Consider the following 12,718-nt stretch of genomic DNA (forward strand, 5'->3'; position numbering starts at 1 on the left):
GATGCATCCGAGGCTGGGGTGGGTGCCGTGCTATCACAGCGCTCGGGTACGCCATCGAGCGCAACTATGATGTGGGGGACAGGGAGTTGTTAGCGGTGGTAAAAGCCTTGAGGGTGTGGAGACACTGGCTTGAGGGGGCTAAGCACCCCTTTCTCATCTGGACCGACCATCAGAATCTGGAGTATATCCGGGCAGCTAGGAGACTGAATCTGCATCAGGCAAGGTGGGCCATGTTCTTCACCCGTTTCAGGTTTACTATTTCCTATAGACCAGGCTCCCTGAACACGAGGGCCGACGCGATGCCCCGTCTCTATGACACTGAGGACCGGTCCATCGATCCTACTCCCATCATTCCAGCTTCTAGGCTGGTGGCACCGGTGGTATGGGAGGTGCACTCGGACATCGAGCGGGCGTTAAGGGTGGAACCTGCGCCTTCACAGTGTCCCGTGGGTCGCATGTACGTGCCACTCGGTGTCCATGATCAATTGATTCGGTGGGCCCACACACTACCCTCTTCGGGTCATCCTGGTGTGGCGAGGACAGTGCTGGGTCTCAGGGGGAAGTACTGGTGGCCCACCTTGGCTAAGGACGTGAGGTTCTACGTCTCTTCCTGTTCGGTGTGCGCCCAGAGTAAGGCTCCTAGGCATCTCCCGAGAGGGAAGTTAGAGCCCCTCCCTGTTCCACAATGGCCATGGTCTCATCTGTCCGTAGACTTCCTGACAGATCTCCCCCATCTCAGGGGAGCACTACGGTCCTGGTTGTTGTGGATCGGTTTTCAAAGTCCTGCCGTCTCCTCCCGTTGCCCGGTCTCCCTACAGCCCTGCAGACTGCGGAGGCCCTATTTACCCACGTCTTCCGGCACTACGAGGTGCCGGAGGACATTGTCTCTGATCAAGGTTCCCAGTTCACGTCCAGGATATGGAAGGCGTTTATGGAGTGTCTGGGGGTCTCGGTCAGCTTGACCTCCGGTTATCACCCCGAGAGTAATGGGCAGGCGGAGAGGGTGAACTAGGAGGTGGGCAGGTTTCTGCGGTCGTATTGCCAGGACCGGCCAGGGGAGTGGGCGAGGTACATTCCATGGGCGGAGTTGGCCCAGAACTGACTTCGTCACTCCTCCACTAACCTGTCACCCTTTCAGTGTGTTTTGGGTTACCAGCCGGTCCTGGCACCATGGCACCAGAGCCAGACCGAGGCTCCTGCGGTGGAGGAATGTGTGCAGCGCTCCAAGGAGACCTGGAGAGCCGTCCAGGAATCCCTGAAGCAAGCCAGTGGACGGCAGAAGAGGAGTGCTGACCGCCACCGCAGTGAGGCCCCCGTGTCCGTACCGGGGGACAGGGTCTGGCTCTCGACCCGGGAACCTGCCCCTCCGTTTCCCTGCCGGAAGCTGGGGCCGCAGTGTGTGGGGCCCTTCAAAGTCCTGAGGAGGATAAACGAGGTGTGTTATAGGTTACAACTCCCTTCCTATTACCGTATTAACCCCTCGTTTCATGTGTCTCCTCAGGCCGGTGATAGCTGGTCCCCTGCAGGAAGGTGAGGTGCCGGAGGTCCCTCCGCCCCCTCTGGACATCGGGGGGTCCCCGGCGTACAGCATACGGGCCATTCTGGACTCCAGACGCCGGGTGAGGGGCCTGCAGTAAGTACCTTGTGGACTGGGAGGGGTACGGCCCGGAGGAGAGGTGCTGGGTACCGGTGGAGGATGTCTTGGACCTGTCCCTGTTGAGGGATTTCCATCGCCTCCACCCGGATCGCCTTTCGCCTCGCCCTCCAGTTCGCCTTCGAGGCCGATGTTGGCGCGCTGCGGGAGCAAAATGTGCTTTCACCGAAAAGCTATTTTAAAATCGGACACCGCGATTGCATAAAGGAGTTCTGTATCTATAATTCTTAAAATAATTGTTATGTTTTTTGTGAACGTTTATCGTGAGTAATTTAGTAAATTCACCGGAAGTGTTCGGTGGGAATGCTAGTTCTGAACGTCACATGCTAATGTAAAAAGCTGTTTTTTGATATAAATATGAACTTGATTGAACAAAACATGCATGTATTGTATAACATAATGTCCTAGGAGTGTCATCTGATGAAGATCATCAAAGGTTAGTGCTGCATTTAGCTGTGCTTTTGTTTTTTGTGACATTATATGCTAGCTTGAAAAATGGGTGTCTGATTATTTCTGGCTGGGTACTCTCCTGACATAATCTAATGTTTTGCTTTCGTTGTAAAGCCTTTTTGAAATCGGACAGTGTGGTTAGAAAAAGGAGAGTCTTGTCTTTAAAATGGTGTAAAATAGTCATATGTTTGAAAAATTGAAGTTTTCGGATTTTCGAGGAGTTTGTATTTCGCGCCACGCCCTATCATTGGATATTGGAGCGGTGTTCCGCTAGCGGAACGTCTAGATGTAAGAGGTTAAAACAAGTCCAAATACGCTTCTATTTAATCCTCAGATACCTTAAAATGTAATTAAACTATAATTTTTCATAAGGAAAGAAGTATGTTCAATAGGAAAACGATATTAGCAGGTGCGTGTCCTCTTTGTCATCCAAGTCTGTGTCCCTGTAGTAAAACTCATATTTCTTACTCGTTTTGGAAGAAACAAGCTTGAAACCTTGAACAAAGACTACTGACACCCAGTGGAAGAAATAGTAATTGCATACTGGGAGCTAGATTACATTTTTTCCCTATACGTTCCATTGTTAGAGCATGGGCTCTCAAAAAAAAAGCTAATTCTGCTTGGTTTTTCTTTGGATTTTCTCCTACCATATCTATTGTGTTATAGTCTCCTACATTATTTTAACATTTCTACAAACTTCAGAGTGTTTTCTTTCCAATGGTACCAATTATATGCATAGCCTGGCTTCAGGATCTGAGCAACAGGCAGTTTACTTTGGGCACGTCATTCAGGCGGAAATGTAGAAAAATAGACCCTAGCGTGAAGAAGTTTTAATTAAAGATCATCAGAGTTATAAGTGTCACCTTTGCTCACTTTATCCAATGGTGCACGATCCTCCAGACGCCATTCTTCCTGCAGGGAACCAGCCAGAACACTTTGAAGCTCTGTTAGGTGCCCTTGCCGGACCAACCCGTCCTGATCAGCTGGAGCGATGGAATAAACCACTCATTGTCCTCTGGCCATCGCACTACCCAATAGAGTGTCAGGCCCCAGGCGTCCTGAATCTTGTTGTGACCTCTGACCGAATGGTTTCTGGTGTAGACCAGTTTTTCTTTCCCTTAGTTGTGGGTCGCTCACTTGACTTCGATACCTCTGATCTCTGAGCTGCTTCCTTGCATTCAGCCACTGCTGCACATGGTCATATGCTTCGCCCAAGGACTCCTGGTGCTCCTACACCCAATCCTCCACATTGCCCTCTACAGAATCCTCTCTGTCCATACCTAGCAAAAAGTCAACAGGCAGACAAGTAGACTGATCAACAGTATGCATTGGTTACCTGATGGAGATGGTGAGGTCAGCGCCTCTTCTGGTCAGAGGGCAAGGTCATGAAGGATCCAGTTGAAGTGCTCACACTGACCGTTACCCTGGGGGCTGGTATGGGGTTGTACGACTCTTCTGGGTCTTGTAGAGTTTGCACAGTTGCTGGATCAAGTTGCTCTAAAAATGTTGTTCCGAATTGATCCGACACGGTGGGCCGAACAGATATAGCCAATGCTTCACCAGAACCTCAGCAACCGTACCTGCCCGCAGATCCTTGGAAGGGATTTCCTGCATCCACTTGGAAAACACATTGGTAACAGGAGAACATTCTGGCTTCCATTGCTAGCTGGCTCTAGTACAGTGAAATCTATAGCTAGGACTTCATGTGGGTGGGAGGCCTGGAGGCTTCCAATAAAGAGTTTGACCTTTGGCTGAATTGCTTTAGGTAGAATGCACCTTCAACACATTCTGCACCATTTCTCGAAGTCTTCAGACATGCTTGGTCAGTAACAGCGTGACCGTACCAATTGCAAAGTGCGCTCCACCACTTGGTACCCATGATTGTTGTGAAGACTGATACCTTTATACCTATGGTGACACTGTGGCAGTATGAGATGATACTCCTCCTTACCTCCATCAGAGGCATAGTTTTGTCGGGAACAACACAGTCACTACCACTGACGAACAAGCTCCTTTGTACATACACCCAATTTCTCACTCTCCGTTGGGCCTGGACTCCGGCATCCTTCCAGTATGTCAGGAATGGTCCAATGACTGTATCTCGCTTCGGAAAAACAGTCAAGTCTGCCTGCGAACAACCAGGAAGAGCATAAATCTCACATTGAACACTTGACAACTTTCTTACTGGCTCTTCCTCTCCACCTCCTCTAGTTCGACTGGCTTCACATACTGGCGGGACAGTGCGTCAGCATTTCCATTCCGAGATCCAGGGCGATACTTAAGAATAAGGTCAAAAGAGGCCAACTGGGAGGCCCACCGTTGCTTGATTGCCTTGTTCAGATGACACAACTGGTTGTTATCTGTAAATACTTTAAAGGGGGCCCATAGCAAGTACTCTTTGAACTTTTCCGTAACAGCCCACTTAAGGGCCAGGAACTCAAGATTCATGGAGATGTAATTCTCCATGTTCCTCTCAGTGGGTTTGAGCGCTCTGATAATAAAGGCGACAGGTCTGCGCCTCCACCCCTGGCTGGCATCAATCTCTAATACAAAAAGCATCTGTAAGTCAGCATAAACTACAATAGGGGCTGATATGAAAGCTTGTCTGAGCTGGTGGAAACATGCCTCGCATTCTATGGTCCAAGCCCATGTCATGTAAGGTTATAGCACCAGTTCCAATCCAAGTGCCAATGCTGTTTATCAAACTCCAGGTGGTGCTATGGTCAGATTACATGAAAATAGAGGTCTTTGGGCAGGCACATCAGTGGTGGGTTTGGCATCGAAAAACTAAAGCATATGCAGAAAAGTATTTAATACCTACGGTAGAATATGGTGAGGCATTTTATATCTTATGGGGTTATTTTGCTTCCACTGGTCCCTGTGGTTCTTGTTAAGACTGCCCTGTGAGCTTGGCCAACTGGACGTTATCAAAATTCTGGTGCAGTTCAGCACCGACCCTGATGAGTCTGACGCCTGGGGGAACAGTGCCCTGATATGCACCGGCCACAGCCAGGAGCTGGATTTCCTGTTAAGGGCTTTCAAAGGAATAGGCCTGAGGCTGGACCGCACCAACCAGGCTGGGCACTCTTCCATCCAGGTGGCCAACTTCTTTGGGCACGGAAAGTATGTCCAGACCCTGAACTCTGGGAGGAACAGGGTGGTGTCAGATGACCCACTAGGGGAGGTTGGGAAGGGGGCAGGGACCGAGCGGTGACAGCCCAACATGCTCTCTAAACCCTCTCAGGCAAAGCAAAGTAATTTAACCTCCACCTCCTGAGCAGCAGAAAGCAGTCTTATCAGGGTAATGTGCTTGACAAGAGCCTATCAGCAAGGAAATTAAAGATAGCCTTGCCGCAGGACAAAATATCCCTAATAACCAATGTCAAGAGAGCACCTGTGAGGTGACAAACGATGCTGACAAAACTGTCTCCACGCCAAAAGCACTTTTAAACGGCAAAGTCAATCTCCGAGAGCGCCCGAGGATTCCACCAGGGTGCCAAAAGATTAAAATAATGACGTTGCACAATCAAGTAGGAGAGGGAGTAAGAAGAATGGCAGCCTACCGCCGAATGGGCAACTAAACAAACTCTGCTTCCACAGAGCAGAGATGGAGTCGGAGATTCCTGTCCGCCCCCCATGGTTCACCGGGCTGGGGACCAGATTACTGCACCGATTCACCACCCCTAAGTTCATGAGACTGGTAAATAACTGTTCCTCCGGTTCCTCACAGGGCAGAGGGAGGATGTGCTGGGATAAAACTTTCCCTTTTCTCAAAACACCAGAAAGTTAACAGTCAGCCAAGTGGGACAGCATCAGCGGGTTGAAGTGTGAATTTGAGAGCAGTGTCTCCCTCGAGTAAAAGAAAAACCGACTGTTCAATTTGGAAAATTAGAGGCCGTCGATTTGATGAAGCACTTTAGATTCCACATGTTCAAACAGTATGGTAATTTAGGAATATATTCCAATGCTTTGTCTGTAGATTCAAATCATGTGCTATTTGCACAAATCGTAATAATGGCAATGTCGCTTTTATTTGAGAAAATAATAATATATTACACTATTATTGAAATATGTAGTGTATATTCTAATTATAATGTATACTTATTTATAATGACTCATGTTGTTAATATGCACAGGCTATATGAATTGTAATACATTTATACAAATATTTCCAAATGTGACAGAATTCTAATTTCTGCATTTTATATAATCTTTGAAGGAGAGTAGAGAGAGAGAGAGAGAGACAGAGAAAGATGCTCTTGTGTGAAAGGGGACATTAAACATCAAACTCAATTGGAACAAAATAGCAGTGGTTAGTTGATAAATAGCAGGGATTAGTTGATCAAGATCAAGAGTTAATATGCATTATTTATTGATTTTTACAAAATGTCATAAATGTCCTACATAGAAATACAAATACATTAAATATATTGTATCACTGGTAAGAATACAAAGACAATGTGCAAGGTGTTCTCAGCTGGTGGACGTTCTTCAGCATCACATGCCAAGCCTGTGTGCTTTATCTTTGCAAACCAATTCAAATGCTGTCACGCATACATTTTCTGTAGCAACACACACATTCTGTAGTTTTAAAAAGTTGGTTGCAACACAGTGGAAGGGATGGTTGAGGCAAACACTAAAACAGCATCCAGGCATAAACACACACACTTTAAAAATTAAGTTAAATTCATACCATATACACTTCCGTTCAAAAGTTTGGGGTCACTTAGAAATGTCCTTGTATTGAAAGAAAAGCACTTTTTATGTCTAATAAAATATCATAAAATTTATCAGAAATACAGTGTAGACATTGTTAATGTTGTAAATGACTATTGTAGCTGGAAACGGCAGATTGTTAATGGAATATCTACATAGGCGTACAGAGGTGTCACGCCCTGACCATAGAGAACCAAGGTAGGTCAGGGTGTGACTAGGGGGTGTTCTAGTTTATATTTCTATGTTTATATTTCTATGTTGGTGTTTTGTATGGTTCCCAATTAGAGGCAGCTGGTAATCGTTGCCTCTAATTGGGGATCATATTTAGGTAGCCGTTTTTCCCACCTGTGTTTGTGGGATATTGTTTGTTTGAGTTAGTGTGTGTGGGCACTACAACTTCATGTTCTCTTGGGGCTAGGTGGGACGCTAGCGTGCCACCCGTGGTGCACTCCATCAACAGCAGGTGCATTTCAAGAGCGGCAAATTTGAATCCAAATAAATGTCAAAATTCAAATTTTTCAAAAATACAACTATTTTACACCATTTGAAAGATAAACATCTCCTTAATCTAACCACGTTTTACGATTTCAAAAAGGTTTTACGGAGAAAGCATAAATTTAGAGTATGTTAGGACAGTACATTTACAAGAGTTGTGTGTAATGTTTTGTCAAGTCAAAGACAGGGTCACCAAAACCATAAAACCAGCTAAAATGATGCACTAACCTTTTACAATCTCCATCAGATGACACTCCTAGGACATTATGTTAGACAATGCATGCATTTTTAGTTCTATCAAGTTCATATTTATATCCAAAAACAGCGTTTTACTATGGCATTGATGTTGAGGAAATCGTTTCCCTCCAATAACCGGCAGTCAAGTCAGCGTAACAAATTAAATAATTAAAATTAGAAAACATTGGTAAAATATTATATTGTCATTTAAAGAATTATAGATTTACATCTCTTGAACGCAATCAACTTGCCAGATTTAAAAATAACCTTACTGGGAAATCACACTTTGCAATAATCTGAGCACTGCGCCCAGAAAAATACGCGTTGCGATACAGACTAGACGTCATGTTGGGGAGATCTAAAATCGAAAATACTATGTAAATAATCCATTACCTTTGATTCTCTTCATCAGATGTCACTTCCAGGTATCACAGGTCCATAACGAATGTAGTTTTGTTCAAAAAAGCTCATCATTTATGTCCAAAAATCTCCGTCTCGTTAGCACATGATGTAAGCCAGCCGGACTTCTCGTCATGAACGAGGGGAAAAAATATATTTCCGTTCGTTCAAACATGTCAAACGTTGTATAGCATAAATCATTAGGGCCTTTTTTAACCAGAACATGAATAATATTCAAGGTGGACGAATGCATACTCTTTTATAACGTATTGGAACGAGGGTACCCAACATGAACTCGCGCGCCAGGTGTCTAATGGGACATCATCGTTCCATGGCTCTTGTTCGGTCAGATCTCCCTCCAGAAGACTCAAAACACTTTGTAAAGGCTGGTGACATCTAGTGGAAGCAATAGGAAGTGCCAAAATATTCCTAAACCCCTGTGTTTTTCAATGGGATAGGTTTAAAGTCAATACAACACATCAGGTATCCACTTCCTGTCAGAAAATGTCTCAGGGTTTTGCCTGCCAAATGAGTTCTGTTATACTCACAGACACCATTCAAACAGTTTTGGAAACTTTAGAGTGTTTTCTATCCATATATAATAAGTATATGCATATTCTAGTTACTGGGTAGGATTAGTAACCAGATTAAATCGGGTACATTTTTTTTATCCAGACGTGCAAATGCTGCCCCCTAGACCCAACAGGTTAAGTGTTCGCTCTTTTGTGTAGAGCTGGATTGTAATTCCCTGTACGTTTTTACTCAGTTCTGTGTCCTGCGCCTGACTCCGTCCTACCCGCTGCACACAGACACATGACAGAATATCCCACCCACGCAGGACCAAGCAGCGTAAATGAGATAAAGGAGTTTTGAACTTGGGAGGACATGAGAGGACACGAGACCCTTCCTTGGCGGGAGTCGCCAAGGAGCATAGGGGGACAGCGACGGCGCCGGGGACCGAGGCCACAGAAACCCCAAGATTGTTTTTGGGGGGGGCACATGGAGCGGTCGGCGGAGCAGCGGGGAGTGCCAGAGCCCGAATGGCAAACTCTGGAGCTCAACGAGGGATACCGGAGAGAGGTTTTGGCGAGGAGTATGCTGCAGCGCAGGCGCGCTGAAGAGCGCAGGTGCAGTCTGGTGAAGTCTGTGCTGGCTTCACGCATCTGGCCTCCATTACGCCTCCCCAGTCCGGTACGTCCTGTGCCAGCTCCCCGCACTCAACCTGAAGTGCGTGTCACCAGTCCGGTGCCACCTGTGCCGGCTCCACGCATCAGGCCTCCAGTGCGCCTCCCCAGTCCGGTATTCCTGTGCCAGCTCTCCACACTCGCCCTGAAGTGCATGTCACCAGTTCGGTGCCACCTGTGCCGGCTCCACGCATCAGGCCTCCAGTGCGCATTCACAGTCTAGAGCTTCCGGCGATGGTTCACAGTCCAGAGCTTCCAGCGACAGTTCACAGTCCAGAGCTTCCGGCGACGGTTCCCAGTCCAGAGCTTCCGGCGACGGTTCACAGTCCGGAGCTTCCGGCGACGTTTCACAGTCCGGAACCTCCGGCGACGGTTCACAGTCCGGAACTTCCAAAATAGTCAACAGTCCGGAACCTCCAGCGACGGTCAACAGTCCGGAACCTCCAACGACGGTCAATGGCCCGGAGCTTCCAGGGACGGTCAACGGCCCGGAGCTTCCTGGGATGGTCAACGACCCAGAGCTTCCAGTTACGGTCAACAGTCCAGAGAGTCCAGGCACGGTGTCCAGTCCCGCTCCATGGCAGAAGCCTTCCTCTGCGTCGGTGCCCAGTCCAGGCACGGCGTCCAGTCCAGCTCCAAGGCCGGAGCCTTCCTCTGTGCCGATGCCCAGCCCAGGCACGGTGTCCAGTCCCGCTCCATGACAGGAGCCTTCCTCTGCGTCGGTGCCCAGTCCAGGCACGGCGTCCAGTCCAGCTCCAAGGCTGGAGCCTTCCTCTGCGCCGATGCCCAGTCCAGGCACGGTGTCCAGTCCCGCTTCATGGCAGGAGCGTCTACTGCGCCGGTGCCCAGTCCTGGCACGGCGTCCAGTCCCGCTCCATGGCCAGAGCCTTCTTCTGCGCCGGTGCCCAGTCCAGACACTGCATCCAACCCAGCTCCATGGCTGGAGCCCTCCTTTGTGCCGGTGCCCAGTCCAGGCACGGCGTCCAACCCAGCTCCATGGCCGGCGCCCTCCTTTGCGCCGATGCCCAGTCCAGGCACGGCATTCAGTCCGGTGCCACGGCCGGATCCGGGTTCTGGGTGGGGGCTATGACCTGCACCGGAGCCGCCACCGAGACTAATCACCCCCCCTACCCTCCCCATTTGGTTTCAGGTTTTGCGGCCGGAGTCCGCACCTTTGGGGTGGTACTGTCACGCCCTGACCATAGAGAGCCCTTGGTTCTCTATGGTGTAGTAGGTCAGGGCGTGACTAGGGGTGTTCTAGTTTATATTTCTATGTTGGTATTTTGTATGGTTCCCAATTAGAGGCAGCTGGTAATCGTTGCCTCTAATTGGGGATCATATTTAGGTAGCCGTTTTTCCCACCTGTGTTTGTGGGATATTGTTTGTTTGAGTTAGTGTGTGTGGGCACTACGACTTCATGTTCTTTGTTAAGTGTTCGCTCTTTTGTGTAGAGCAGGATTGTATTCTCTGTATGGAATTAGTTTTTGTCTTATTTCGAGTAAAGTACGTTTTTACTCAGTTCTGTGTCCTGCGCCTGACTCCGTCCTACCCGCTGCACACAGACACTTGACAAGAGGCCCATTATCAGCAACTATCACTCCTGTGTTCCAATGGCACGTTGTGTTAGCTAATCCAAGTTTATCATTTTAAAAGGCTAATTGTTCATTAGAAAACCCTTTTGCAATTATGTTAGCACAGCTGAAAACTGTTGTTCTGATTAAAGATGCAATAAAACTTGCCTTCTTTAGAATAGTTGAGTATCTGGACCATCAGCATTTGTGGGTTCGATTACAGGCTCAAAATGGACAGAAACAAATCTCTTTCTTCTGAAACTAGTCAGTCTATTCTTGAGAGAAATTGCCAAGAAACTGAAGATCTCGTCAACGCTGCGTACTACTCCCTTCACAGAACAGCGCAAACTGTTTCTAACCAGAATAGAAAGAGGACTGGGAGGCCCCGGTGCACAACTGAGCAAGAGGTCAAGTACATTAGTGTCTAGTTTGAGAAACAAACGCCTCACAAGTCCTCAACTGGCAGCTTCATTAAATAGTACCTGCAAAACACCAGTCTCAATGTCAACAGTGAAGTGGCAACTCCGGGTTGCTGGCCTTCTAGGCAGAGTTGCAAAAAAAAGCCATATCTGAGACTGGCCAATAAAAAGAAAAGATTAAGATGGGCAAAAGTACACAGACACTAGACAGAGGAAGATTGGAAAAAAGTGTTATGGACAGACAAATCTAAGTTTGAGGTGTTCAGATCACAAAGAAGAACATTCGTGAAATGCAGAAAAAAGGTAAAGATACTGGAGGAGTGCTTGACGCCATCTGTCAAGCATGGTGGAGGCAATGTGTTGGTCTGGGGGTGCTTTGGTGGTGGTAAAGTGGGAGATTTGTACAGGGTAAAAGGGATCTTGAAGAAGGAACGCTATCACTCCATTTTGCAACGCCATGCCATACCATGTGGACGGCGCTTAATTGGAGCCAATTTCCTCATACAAGAGGACAATGACCCAAAGCACAGCTCCAAACTATGCAAGAACTATTTAGGGAAGAAGCAGTCAGTTGGTATTCTGTCTATAATAGAGTGGCCAGCACAGTCACCAGATTTCAACTCTATTGAGCTGTTGTGGGAGCAGCTTGACCGTATGGTACGTAAGAAGTGCCTATCAAGCCAATCCAACTTGTGGGAGGTGCTTCAGGAAGCATGGGGTAAAATCTCTTCAGATTACCTCAACAAATTGACCAACTGGAATGCCAAAGGTCTGCAAGGCTGTAATTGCTGCAAATATAGGATTCTTTGACGAAAGCAAAGTTTGAAGGACACAATTATTATTTCAACAAAAAATCATTATTTATAACCTTGTTGTCACGCCCTGACCTTAGAGAGCCTTTTTTATTCTCTATTTTGTTAGGTCAGGGTGTGACTTGGGTGGGCATATCTATGTTTCTATTTCTTTGTTGGCCTAGTATGGTTCCCAATCAGAGGCAGCTGTTTATCGTTGTCTCTGATTGGGGATCATACGTAGGCAGCCTTTTTTCCCACCTGTGATTGTGGGATCTTGTTTGTGTGTAGTTGCTTTCTGCACTGCATATAGCTTAGTTTTTGTATTTTGTTGTTTTTTCGGTGTCATTTTTATTAAAAGTAAAATGTATGCCTACCACGCTGCACCTTGGTCCAGTTTTTCAGACGTTCGTGACAGAAGATCCCACCACCAAGTGACCAAGCAGCGTGCCCAGGAGTGGAGGACTTCCTGGACCTGGGAGGAGGTAATGGCAAGGGACAAGACCCTGCCATGGAAGCAGGCGGAACCAGCGAGAGAGGAACGGCGACGAGACCAGGAATCAAGGAGACGACGGAAACCCGAGAGACAGCCTGAAAAAAATTGGGGGGGGGGCATACGAGGTGGCGAGCGGAGCAAAGGTGGGAACAAGAACCAACTCCCTGTAATTACGATGAGGAGTTGGTCACGGTTCAGATACCATGCTTTGCGGAGATACGCAATGTGTCTCCAGTGCGCATCCACAGCTCGGTGCGTTCTGTGCCAGATCCTCGCACTTGCCGATCCAGCCAGGACGGGTTGTGC

This window comes from Salmo salar, chromosome 09, assembly GCF_965601325.2.
Source record: "Salmo salar chromosome 09, fSalSal1, whole genome shotgun sequence".
NCBI lineage: Eukaryota > Metazoa > Chordata > Actinopteri > Salmoniformes > Salmonidae > Salmo > Salmo salar.